Source organism: Trachinotus anak, unplaced genomic scaffold, assembly GCF_046630095.1.
Source record: "Trachinotus anak isolate AG129_WGS33_773 ecotype Australia unplaced genomic scaffold, CSIRO_AGI_Tana_v1 ptg000025l, whole genome shotgun sequence".
Lineage (NCBI taxonomy): Eukaryota > Metazoa > Chordata > Actinopteri > Carangiformes > Carangidae > Trachinotus > Trachinotus anak.
The window spans coordinates 14747507-14758102 of NW_027273876.1; positions in this window are offsets into that span (position 1 = coordinate 14747507).

The window sequence follows — 10596 nt, forward strand, 5'->3', positions numbered from 1 at the left end:
AGAGAACTATGCATCGTGATGTTCCATCTCAGAAAATTATTTTCAATAATCCTTTTTAATTATTTTTTAATCGCATGTGAAACTCATTTCAAAATGACTCCTTGTCTGCTGAATGTAACATTTTGCCTCAGGCACTTTCTTCTCTTGATCTCATAATAACTGAAATGTCAGATGTCAAGAGATAAGCTGATTTCCTACCATGCTGTTTTGTCTGGATCTCAACACTGCATAACACACCTGAGGCCTTATCTCTTCCTGTATTGTTACTCCACAAGGTTGTGAATGGGCCCAAAATGTCAGCATCTTGTCAACACATATCAACAGATCACTATGGATTTCCCCAAATCCTATTACACAGAGGGTACATTTATAATGACTGAATGGGAGTCAAAATATTAGTTTAAATGCGAAGCTACACTCAAAAAAATTATTCTTGGCCCCAATAAACATGAAGCATTATTTTCAGGTAAATTGTAACTGAAATTGTTAAAACTGAAAGTTTATTTGATAAGAAGAATTAAACAGTATGTAAGTATGCTCTTTACATACGGAATGTAAACAAATCGAGTAAACTTCATCAAACTGGATCACATAAGAGGACAGTGAGCGTTTTCTATGTTAAATGTTAAAATGTGTTAAAAACCCAACTAAAATCTGCATATAACTAATGTTAAGGTACTGACATTATTTTTTGTGTTTCTGGAACACAAGTGTAACGAACACTAACACTAACGAAGTGTACTGCGTTAGTGTGTTGTGCTCATATTGAGCTCCATTAATTAAAAACATGTGGATATGCATGCAGTTATCTATTAAAAGTAAGTTATCACTTAGTACTAAAGTTTACCTTGACTTATGGAAAATGACTGATTTCGGATTCACACGGAGCAGCCTCTCACGGTCCGTCAGACAGCCAGTGTAGGCGGGTGGGCATAGTGACCTCGGCTCTTAGGTCAGCTCCACCCCTCTCTCCTCCTCAGCTCCACCCTCTTCTCCAAATATGGTTTCTTCTGGTTTCAAAAAATCAAGATGGCGACTGCCAAATTGCAAACTTGAGGCTTCAAAACAGCAGTTCACAAACCAATGGGTGACGTCATGGTGGGTTGCCACTTGTTCCTACCACACATTCGTTCCTACAGTGGCTTGCTAGGAGAAGCTGATTATCATGGTGGCGAATTACCCCATTGTGTATCAACATGCAAACTAATCTTTATGTTACAGAGGAGACATGGTAATTTAATCTGCATATATCTGCATAAAGTAGTGCTAGCCAAGGCTACTTGGTAAACATGCAAACTAATCAAACTAACTTGACAGAAAAACTGAGTTGACGTTTAATTTGCGTTTGCAGTTGCCAAACTTTTGACATAATGCGTTAATTTAGGTTTTTCATTATTCTCTTTTCGTTGCCCAACAGCTGTGTTCAATGACATGGAGTGTAGGAATGAGCAACACTGTTTTCGATAGTGGCTCCTTTAAATCAAACAGCACAGTCGAGTGTTCGAATAAGCGGGATGAGCGGTCACAAAAATATTGGCGGCGGTGCGGATCCCGTTTTAGTTGTGATTTGCCGCTGTATAAATGAAGTGATTGATTAACTTAACCATTTAAATTCAGGTGGGTGGTGTTATTAATACTCTGAGAAGAATATTAACATATTAAATTATTAATTTTCTTTTGTTTTATCAATTAGTGTTGAATTTTGACTTGATACAGCTACATACTGTGGCTATAATGTGCTCACACACTCACACAAACACATGCACACATTTCTGCAGATGCTTCTCATCCAAATTGGGAGCTAACAATGTAATATTTTCCCTATTACTTAGGGCACATCATCATAGGGCCAAATCAACAAAGATCATTTTGTATGGGCAACCTCTCAAATTAGGTGAGTACATGTGATAGCATTGTTAATTGTTGAAGCTTAATTAAGCCATAGTTTTCTCCTAAAATGTTATCTTAAATTACATTTTCATCTGTTTTTACTCTTTCTTTTTTAGGTAGAACATGTGTTCAGGGCGTGTGGGAATGTAAGGAGGGTGGAAAATCAGTATCAAGTAGGTATGATTGCTTAAACATTGTAAGCTAAAACACGGCCATCATGGAAACAGATTCAGGCATCTCTGCCCATATTCTAATTGTCCATGCACATTTAGACTATGGAACAGTCTTTTGAGTCATATATACCCTACTCACAAAACTCAAACATCTCCAGAAGCATCTGAGTTATCTATATTTTCATGTCAGTTGACTCAAGTCAAGAGGGACTGTGTACTACGAGGTCTTTGTGATCATCTCAGTGAGGACAGCAACACTCTTATCAAGGAGTACTTGGTCATTAATTGCATTTTACTGTGAGCTTTCAGTCTTGCAATGTTTTATCAGTTTATTTCAAAATGCTCAAATTGTTTTTCACCATTAGAACGTCAACATTGAGGAAGCTCAGAGAGACATCGCACAGACCACCATGGGGCTTTACGTGATCCAAAAAGAGGGTGCTGATGATGGAGAGGATATCGGAGTAGTGATTGAGGGCGTGGAACTTCTATGCAAGCTGGGAAGTATTTCCTCTGGATGTGCCATGCTTTTTGGGCTCATCTACACACTCAACCTGAGCTATTCTCAAGAACTCAAATTCACATTTGAGTGATTCCAGAAAGTGTTGATGAACGTGGATGGTAACAGACTGTCCCCAAAGGTCCAAGCACTTGGATAATTGAGCCAGCCACATTTGGCTTGTTGGAGCTGCATCCCTGGGGGTCAGGTGGACAGTTACCTTCAATGTGGATGCGCACAGTTCTATCATGATTGCTCCCACCCCCACCCCTCATTAGCTCATTACTGCTGTTCTGCTGTTATTTCACCTTGTAACTGTTGCATGTGTTACCATGCCTTATCCTTATTGCTTGGGCCTCTCTTGTGGTGAGGCTAAAAAGATAGTCCTTGGAATTAGGACGTAAGTTTTTAATGTTATGTATTTATTGTATTTATTGTATTAATTTGGTTTTACCTTTTTCAAATTAGTTGAGGATAACTGCATTGAACTTTCAAATGGTGGTGTTTGTATATTCACGATGGGATGTATTTTTTGGTTGAACCCCTGGTGTAATGCAGTATATGCTCCGTGGCCATTTTTTTAGGTACATGTGTACACACTAATGCAGTCCAATACATGTTGTTCCAAAGCATATTTGCATAATGCCTCCTATAATCAAGGACACCCAAAACGGAAACATTTTAAATTTCACAAGTTGGAATTTACAGCAGAGCTGTTGTATTTACTTGCAATAGATTCTACAAGTGTACCTAATGAAATGGCCACTGCTTTCATTGTAATCTGTAGTATTAACAGCCTTGCCTTTTTTCTAATTGCAAAATGTCAAACATAATTAATGTTCCTAAAAGTTGTAAGGTGCTGAATTAAAAAAAAAAAAAACAGTTCATGCTATACTGTGTCATACTGGGCCGGTGTGCCCAGAGTCTGAATAGTGTTCATGATTTTTGTACTTATTTGTCTTTGTGTTGAGGTAGACACATACTGTGACGAGTCTTTGAACGATGTGCAAGTTACTCTAATTTTGAATTTACTGCCAATAAAGTTGTCAGATCTATGCTGTGTGTTGCTTTGTGATTTTAACAGGAGATAGGATAACATATTTGAAATGCATTACTATTGTATATATACTTTAACACATAGTTTTATGTGAAAGTTCAACTTACCTTTAAGTGAATAAACACAAGGTTTATGTGACAGTACATCTTACCTTTAACTGAATAAACGCATAAGGTTTATGTGTACGTTTGCATTAACTTTATATAATTTATTCACACTGATTCAGCATGGTAGAAACACTTTGAATTAAATGGGACCCTTACATTGAACTTACCTAATAAAATTACATGGAAAAACTTCATGTAATTGAAATACTTAAAGTCAACGTTTTTGGTACAATTATTTTTTTGAGTGTAGAAAGTTTCCACTGAGCAGGAACCATCTGAAGTTAATTTGTTCGCTTCCATTTCTTCTCCCAACCAAGAGGCCTTTTCCCTCACAGTTAACACATTCAAAAAAAAAACCTGACAGGGAAAAAACACATGTAAAACACTGCTATTTCTCCCTTTGAACATCCAACACAGAAAAACTGTAAGGTTTTATTAGAGACAATGGCTACTGTTTAACCATAATGCACTGCAGTAAAAGTTTAAATATGATAAGACAGGCAGCTTAGGTTTCATGGAAGTTGCTCTCACCTTTTCCTGCTTTACTGAGTCAGCTTTAAAATGGTAAACAGTTTTTATTATTATCCACACATTTGCCTATGTCACACAATGAGGCAGTGATCCTGTGCAGGCATGCCTGCCACGCCTGTGCCTTCTCTACTCCTCAACTGAAAACATTTTTCGAGCAGCAGACCCGTAGCCACACCCATGTGATAATGTACAGTGCTGCTGTGCCCTATATTTACCCAGCTCACCACAGAGCTCTGCCCTGCAGTTATGGCTGAGAATATGGCCCTGCCACTGGCTTTCACACAACACACAGACTCAAAGTGCACAGGTTGGTGTCTGTGCTTTGTTTGTGTGTAGCATTTTAAAATGGTATGCATATGCAGGGGTTTGTTTTCTTGGTGACATCTTTGGTGCTGAGCACAAATTCCTGCAGTGTTTTCCAGCGCTTGCTGTCACATTTTTTTCATCAGATGTTTTGTTGATGGAATAAGGGGTGTGTCCACACCAGCATATTCCCCAGGTGTGGCTCAGCATTACGCTGCAGCAGCATTTTGTCTAGGTAGCCAACCACACAACTGAAAAATCAATAATTAAAACAGCCTAAAAATAATTTTTCCCATAGACCTCGAGTTGATAAACAAGATCAAGTATTTTTCTTTATTTCTCTTTGTGTTTTTTTATTATCTTTAAATTACACATGTAAATGTTTCTTAAATTTCCTCAGAGCCTAGAAAAGCAGTAAAGTATGTGTGTATGTAAAGTGTATGGGACAAGGCCGGGCCAGAAAAACAGAGACTAATCGAAGTAGTATGTGCAATGGACTTCACAGAAGAAAACCAGGAAGGTGAATAACTTTCATTGGAGTGAATGGGCTTCATCCCTGATATTGACATCCAGTTCTAATAATATGTTCATGGTTTGTACTCTCCAGTACACTCATGTCTAATTTTACAAACCATACTTATAAACAGCAGGGGGAAAAAACAGGGAAACATCTTCACGTCAGAGATATCATGAAGTTCTGACAGTTTATCTGCACTTGAAGAGGCTATTTGAATGTTTTCTTTGCTGCTGAACTTGGTTTCTTGCCAGGAATGAGTGGTGACTGTCACCTGACAAGAGCTTGTCGTTGTCTTTATATAAGAGGTGATAACACACCCTCTGAGCTGCACTGTGTCTTCAGGGCAGACTACAGGGAGGCTGCAGTGAGTAGCTATCAGAAAGTGACAAGACGCACGGGGGCTAGCTGGTTAGCATGCTAACTTCAGTAGAAGAAAAAAATAACATTAACATTAGCTAACAAAGAAAACAGAGCTAATGTAACTGTCGAAGCCTCTGCAAAAACAGGGAAACCAGGGAAAGCACGTATACTTTGTATATAAGAATCTTGATTTAATAACATTTAGCATATTACGTTTCAAGCCTCAAACTCAATTAAAATACCCCATGTTCTGAAACAGCTGCTTAACCGAGTGGTTGGTTGAGAGGTGGTCAAGAAAATGTCATCAAACCTTGTGCAACAAGAGGTAGAGCTCTTATTTTTCTATATTCAGCCATGGTGACCATTACTGCTGATGACTTCCCATTTTCTGCCCATCATCTACTCATCCCAAAATGAACCGTGGCTGTGCTTGTCATGTAAAAATTCTGGCTATTTCTAGGCACAAGAGGATTTTCAGGAAATAACGTACCTTAGAACAGAAAGGGTAAAAGCTTTTCCTGAACTTGAGTCTCTCAGTATGACTTAAAAAGAAGGCCCTGCATCTAACTCATCCTTTACTCTGCCATGGCCTTTAATGACAAGGTTTTATGTGTGTGTGTGTGTGTGTGTGTGTGTGTGTGAGACATTCCATCCAGGTGAGTTAACAGCACATTTGAAGAGCAGCTCCTCAGTAGCTCGTCACATGTATTGTATTCTCAGAGATCCAGTACAATCCTGGGACAAAGCTTTGTGTTCCCCTGTGGGATAATGACTGTAACGCCCTTTTGGACAACTTGAGATGCCTGGTGTATTCAGTTTGACCTGAAACAGCCAGGGGATTCGCCTTTGCGAGAAACACAAAAAAAGAAAACTTTATAAAAGGGACACATTTCACAATTTCAGAGGAAATTCATGCACCGGTTTAAAACATTGAATTTCTCAAGCTCTTCGGGAAATGTTGTCCCATCGATAACTGTTAACTAACCAGTTTAGGCTGAAAATTGCAAAGGGACTATGTTACTTAAAGAAGTCCATATTGTTTCACTTTAAGCATTAAGTTAAATTCATAAGAAACAGAACTGACTCTTGCTCAGTTTAGTGCACTCGAGGATCTCACTGCTACAGCTTTACTTAGCCTGATGACTTGTAGCATGATGGCTAATGTTTGCTAAGGTAGATATTGCTGTTAGTCTCCATACTTGTGTTACTCTAACTGTATATTTAGCACATTTTCAGAGCATATTTGAGTTATTTTATATCTCTGATTTGTAGCAGCCCATTCTATTTATTATTATTATTTTGTTAGGTCTCTTCTTCTGGTGTGTTTGTGTTTCATGAGTCCCTGAGGGCATTTTCTTCACACCTGAATTTTCTATTGCATCTCTCTTTTCCATTTTTTTTTTTTCCATCCATTACAGTAAAAGCTATACCTTAAATTGTTTTGTACCTGGCCAACAATTTCACATGCAGCTGAATGTTCCTGCCTTTCGTATTCAGCAACACACCAGCTGGTTTGGTTGTGACAGCAGTGAATGATCCTGAGGGAACATGTGAAACAGATCCTGTCTTTGAAGCAGCCGCCGCGGGTCGTCACAGGGACTTTACCCAGGATTACAGAGCAGAACAGTCACCACCGAGCTCTGTACAGCTGTCTGCCTTCCCACAGCCACACACCTTACGCAGGTGGGCAGGAATTCAACACAGCGAGTCTGTCACTCACGGACACAGGTGTGTGTGTGTGTGTGTGTGTGTGTGTGTGTGTGTGTGTGCGAGGAAGTGAGTGATACCTTAGTTCAGATGTTCCCCTGTTAACTGAGCTTAGTTCTCATACATTAGACTGTCATTCAGGATTAGACAGATACTGTGCATGAGGCTGATTTTGGGCCGGATATATAACACACATTGCAGATACGGTAAAGGTCTGTTTTGCCCACAGCTTCAATATAATAATAACAACCCTGAAAATATTCTGCCTGTGCGATATTTCTTCAACAGGCTAATTCTAATTCATGGCATTAATTCATTTGTGTCCCACCCTGACAAACAAAAAAAGCAAGCAAATAAACACAAAATTGATACATATATTTTCGGGAATATTCAAATACAAGTACAAAACGTTGCTGAGACCGTCCGTCTGCAAAAGCAAAATGGAGCAGGTTAATTACAAAATCACAAAAGGAAGCAACAAAGCAAGCCAAACTACAATAACTACACACAAGAGCAACCGAGAGCTAGCTGTGTGATAGCCATCGCTAGCCTTAGCTAAATCTTCCGTTGATTTTTCATTACTCTTCACTGCAATAAAGAAATGTAAATTTTGATGAAAATATGTCCTGGTAACTGTAAAAAATGAAGTTTTCTTTTTTTAAACAAACGAGTAAAAAATGGACGAGAGAGCTGAAAGAACACGTTTTGTTAGTAGATTTCCGTTCTCCTGCTGACTTTTGAAAAGATTACTACGACCTTTACAGTCAAACAAATATGAGCAACTCTGATAAACTCCAATTTGGCCTTCCTTCCAAAAACCCAAATCCTTTGAACCTCGCACGAGCTGCAGTAAAGAGAAGACAGCTCTGACGGCACATTAAACGAAACAAAGCAAGCCCACATTATTGATCACTTTGACTACGGAGTGGCACATCTCCGATTGTTTTTCAACATCACAGCAGATCAATATGGAGGAGTGCTTGGAGAGTACAGAAGGGTAAATGATGCCTTCTCTGTTTAGAGACTCAGGGAAATTGACAGACTGCCAGGTCGGAGGAGGCCTGGGTCGATGGATATTGTCATCCCCTTCAGATTTATCATCCATATGGATGTGCTGCCATGTAGCACCTCACTTATTTTTCAACACATAAGATGAAGGTGCCAATATTTTGTGATTTATACTGTAACACATATATTGTCAAAAACTATTTTAGGAAAATGGGTTCAGCTTCCAGCAGTATCCATTTCACTACAGTCTGACAGCTCATATAAGATTCAGTGCTTGGTGTAAACTCGTGCTCAACAAAGATTTTACTAAGATAAACCCAGGACACCTCTACTATGACACAGTAAGTATTATCTGAAAATTTATAGTAGAGAGAACAATACTAAAAGTTTTTTATAAATCTAAAAATGTTGCCATCAAAGTGCAGTCTTTAACACCTGTTAAGATTCAAGCTGCAGCTGTGTCGCAGTTTGGTCACAGTTATTGTTTCTATGGGTTTTGGAACTAATTCACTTATAACTAGTTCACCTGTCTGTCTGTTCTGTGATGAATCTTTCCTGGAATAATTGTAAATTTTTTTTCTCACCACAAAAGGCAGATAAACATATAAATCAAAATGTATGTATAAGATGAAAAAATGCATCAAAAACTAGTCCACCTTTAGAAGCTTGTGTTGTATAGACAAACACTGTTCAACTCTATTTGTGTGTGTTTGTGAACTTAAGAGAACATAAGTAACAAACTGAAGAGCATCCCTCAGAACTAGCCGTGATAGAGATGTGAGGACATGATGTAGTTTAAAGTCAGATTTAACAGGACACACTTGTCTGTGCAGCCTGTACAGGGGGACACTCATAGTGTTGCCATTAAAAGTGGCACAAATAGTTACAGAATAAATGAAATGAAAAAAAAAGAGATCTAGAGAGGGAAGTACAGTTCCTGGCTCCTCTCTCACCTACAAACATTTGGCCAATCATGGTGTGACGTGGGTGTGATTGTTATCAACTGGGCAAAGACATTCACACCACCATCCACTTTGCAGCCCTGGTGTCATTATCAATGTGCAGGATTAATCAATTGATTGTTCACTTCTTCTTTAAGCCCTAGTGAACATATTCAGATTGTTGTTTGGTTTTTTTTGTCTGACCAAAGATGTTGAGTTTAGTGTCATAATTCTTCAATTTTTTTTTTTTTTTTTTGGGGGGGGGCATTTTTGCTTAGAAACAGAAGAAGATTTATAAAAGATTCATCAAATGTCAAAATAGTTGCCAAATAATTTTCTGTCCTTTAACTAATTGATTAATCAACTAATCATCTCAGCTTCAGAGTACTGGTTGGTAGTCTGGTTGATCCCCACTGCACTGCTATGTATAGTGGGGGTCAACAGGGGTCCAACAACAAATGTTGGCCCCGCGGCCCCCCGAAGGGTTAATCCAGCCATGAACATGGCACAACATAATGTGCATTTGATAAAGTAAAACATTTTATAGTAACAGTGAATCTTATATTTGATGTTTCTTTCAGTGGTAAGTTGGAGCTAGATGAGGAAACTTTGAAGGGAATACTGGGATCATGTCGGGGTCAGTGGTGTCTACTTATCTCCACTTATCAGCACTGTGCTGTAATCTAGTTCAGTGGGTCATGTGCCTCATATGAGTATCAGCTTTCTACTTTGACAGTGACGGGGCTGGTTAGACTGATTAAGAGAAAACTGGAACTGAGAGAAAAGCCACTGTATGCAAAAAAAAAAAAAAAAAGCATGGAAAATGAAAAGAAGGACAGTCAGCTATTTTCAGGAGGAAGAACCAGCTGTAAACTGTGAGGATCATCAATGAGCATCTGTAGCTGGTGGATATAAATCAGGGCTGTGTTTAGGCTTCTCAGCACAGCCACATAGTCCATCTCATCCAGGGGGAGGGAGCCCAGACATTTTATCTGTGTGTCATTGCTGAAAATACAGATTTGCGTCCTTGTGTTGCCTGGGGACATATGAGGCATTTTGTTTACTTGTGTGTCTGAAAATATCTTATATGACAGCTTAATGTTACATTTATTCTCTCGTCACTTTCTTTACATTCCTAAATATATTTATGTAAGTAAACTGTCATGAATATTTAAAGTAATAAGTACTTTCCCAGCAACGTTCATCTTTACTTTAAAAGTGGATGGAGAGAGAGACTGGTGGTGGTCTGGATTGCTGCATGTTTACCATAGTTTACAATGGTCTCACACATGTACACACACACACACACACACAGGGAGTAAGGAAATAGAGAAAGCTGATGACACCTGTCTGTCTCCATTGGGCAGGAGTGTAAAGGTTAAATGTGTGTCAGGGCTGGCTCCAGGGGGGTGTGGGGTCAGGAGGGCTAGCAGACAGCAGGTGGCCACTATAGCCGGCCATTCACAAGACACAGTCCAGACCAAGGGGCAGCCTGGAGCTCAG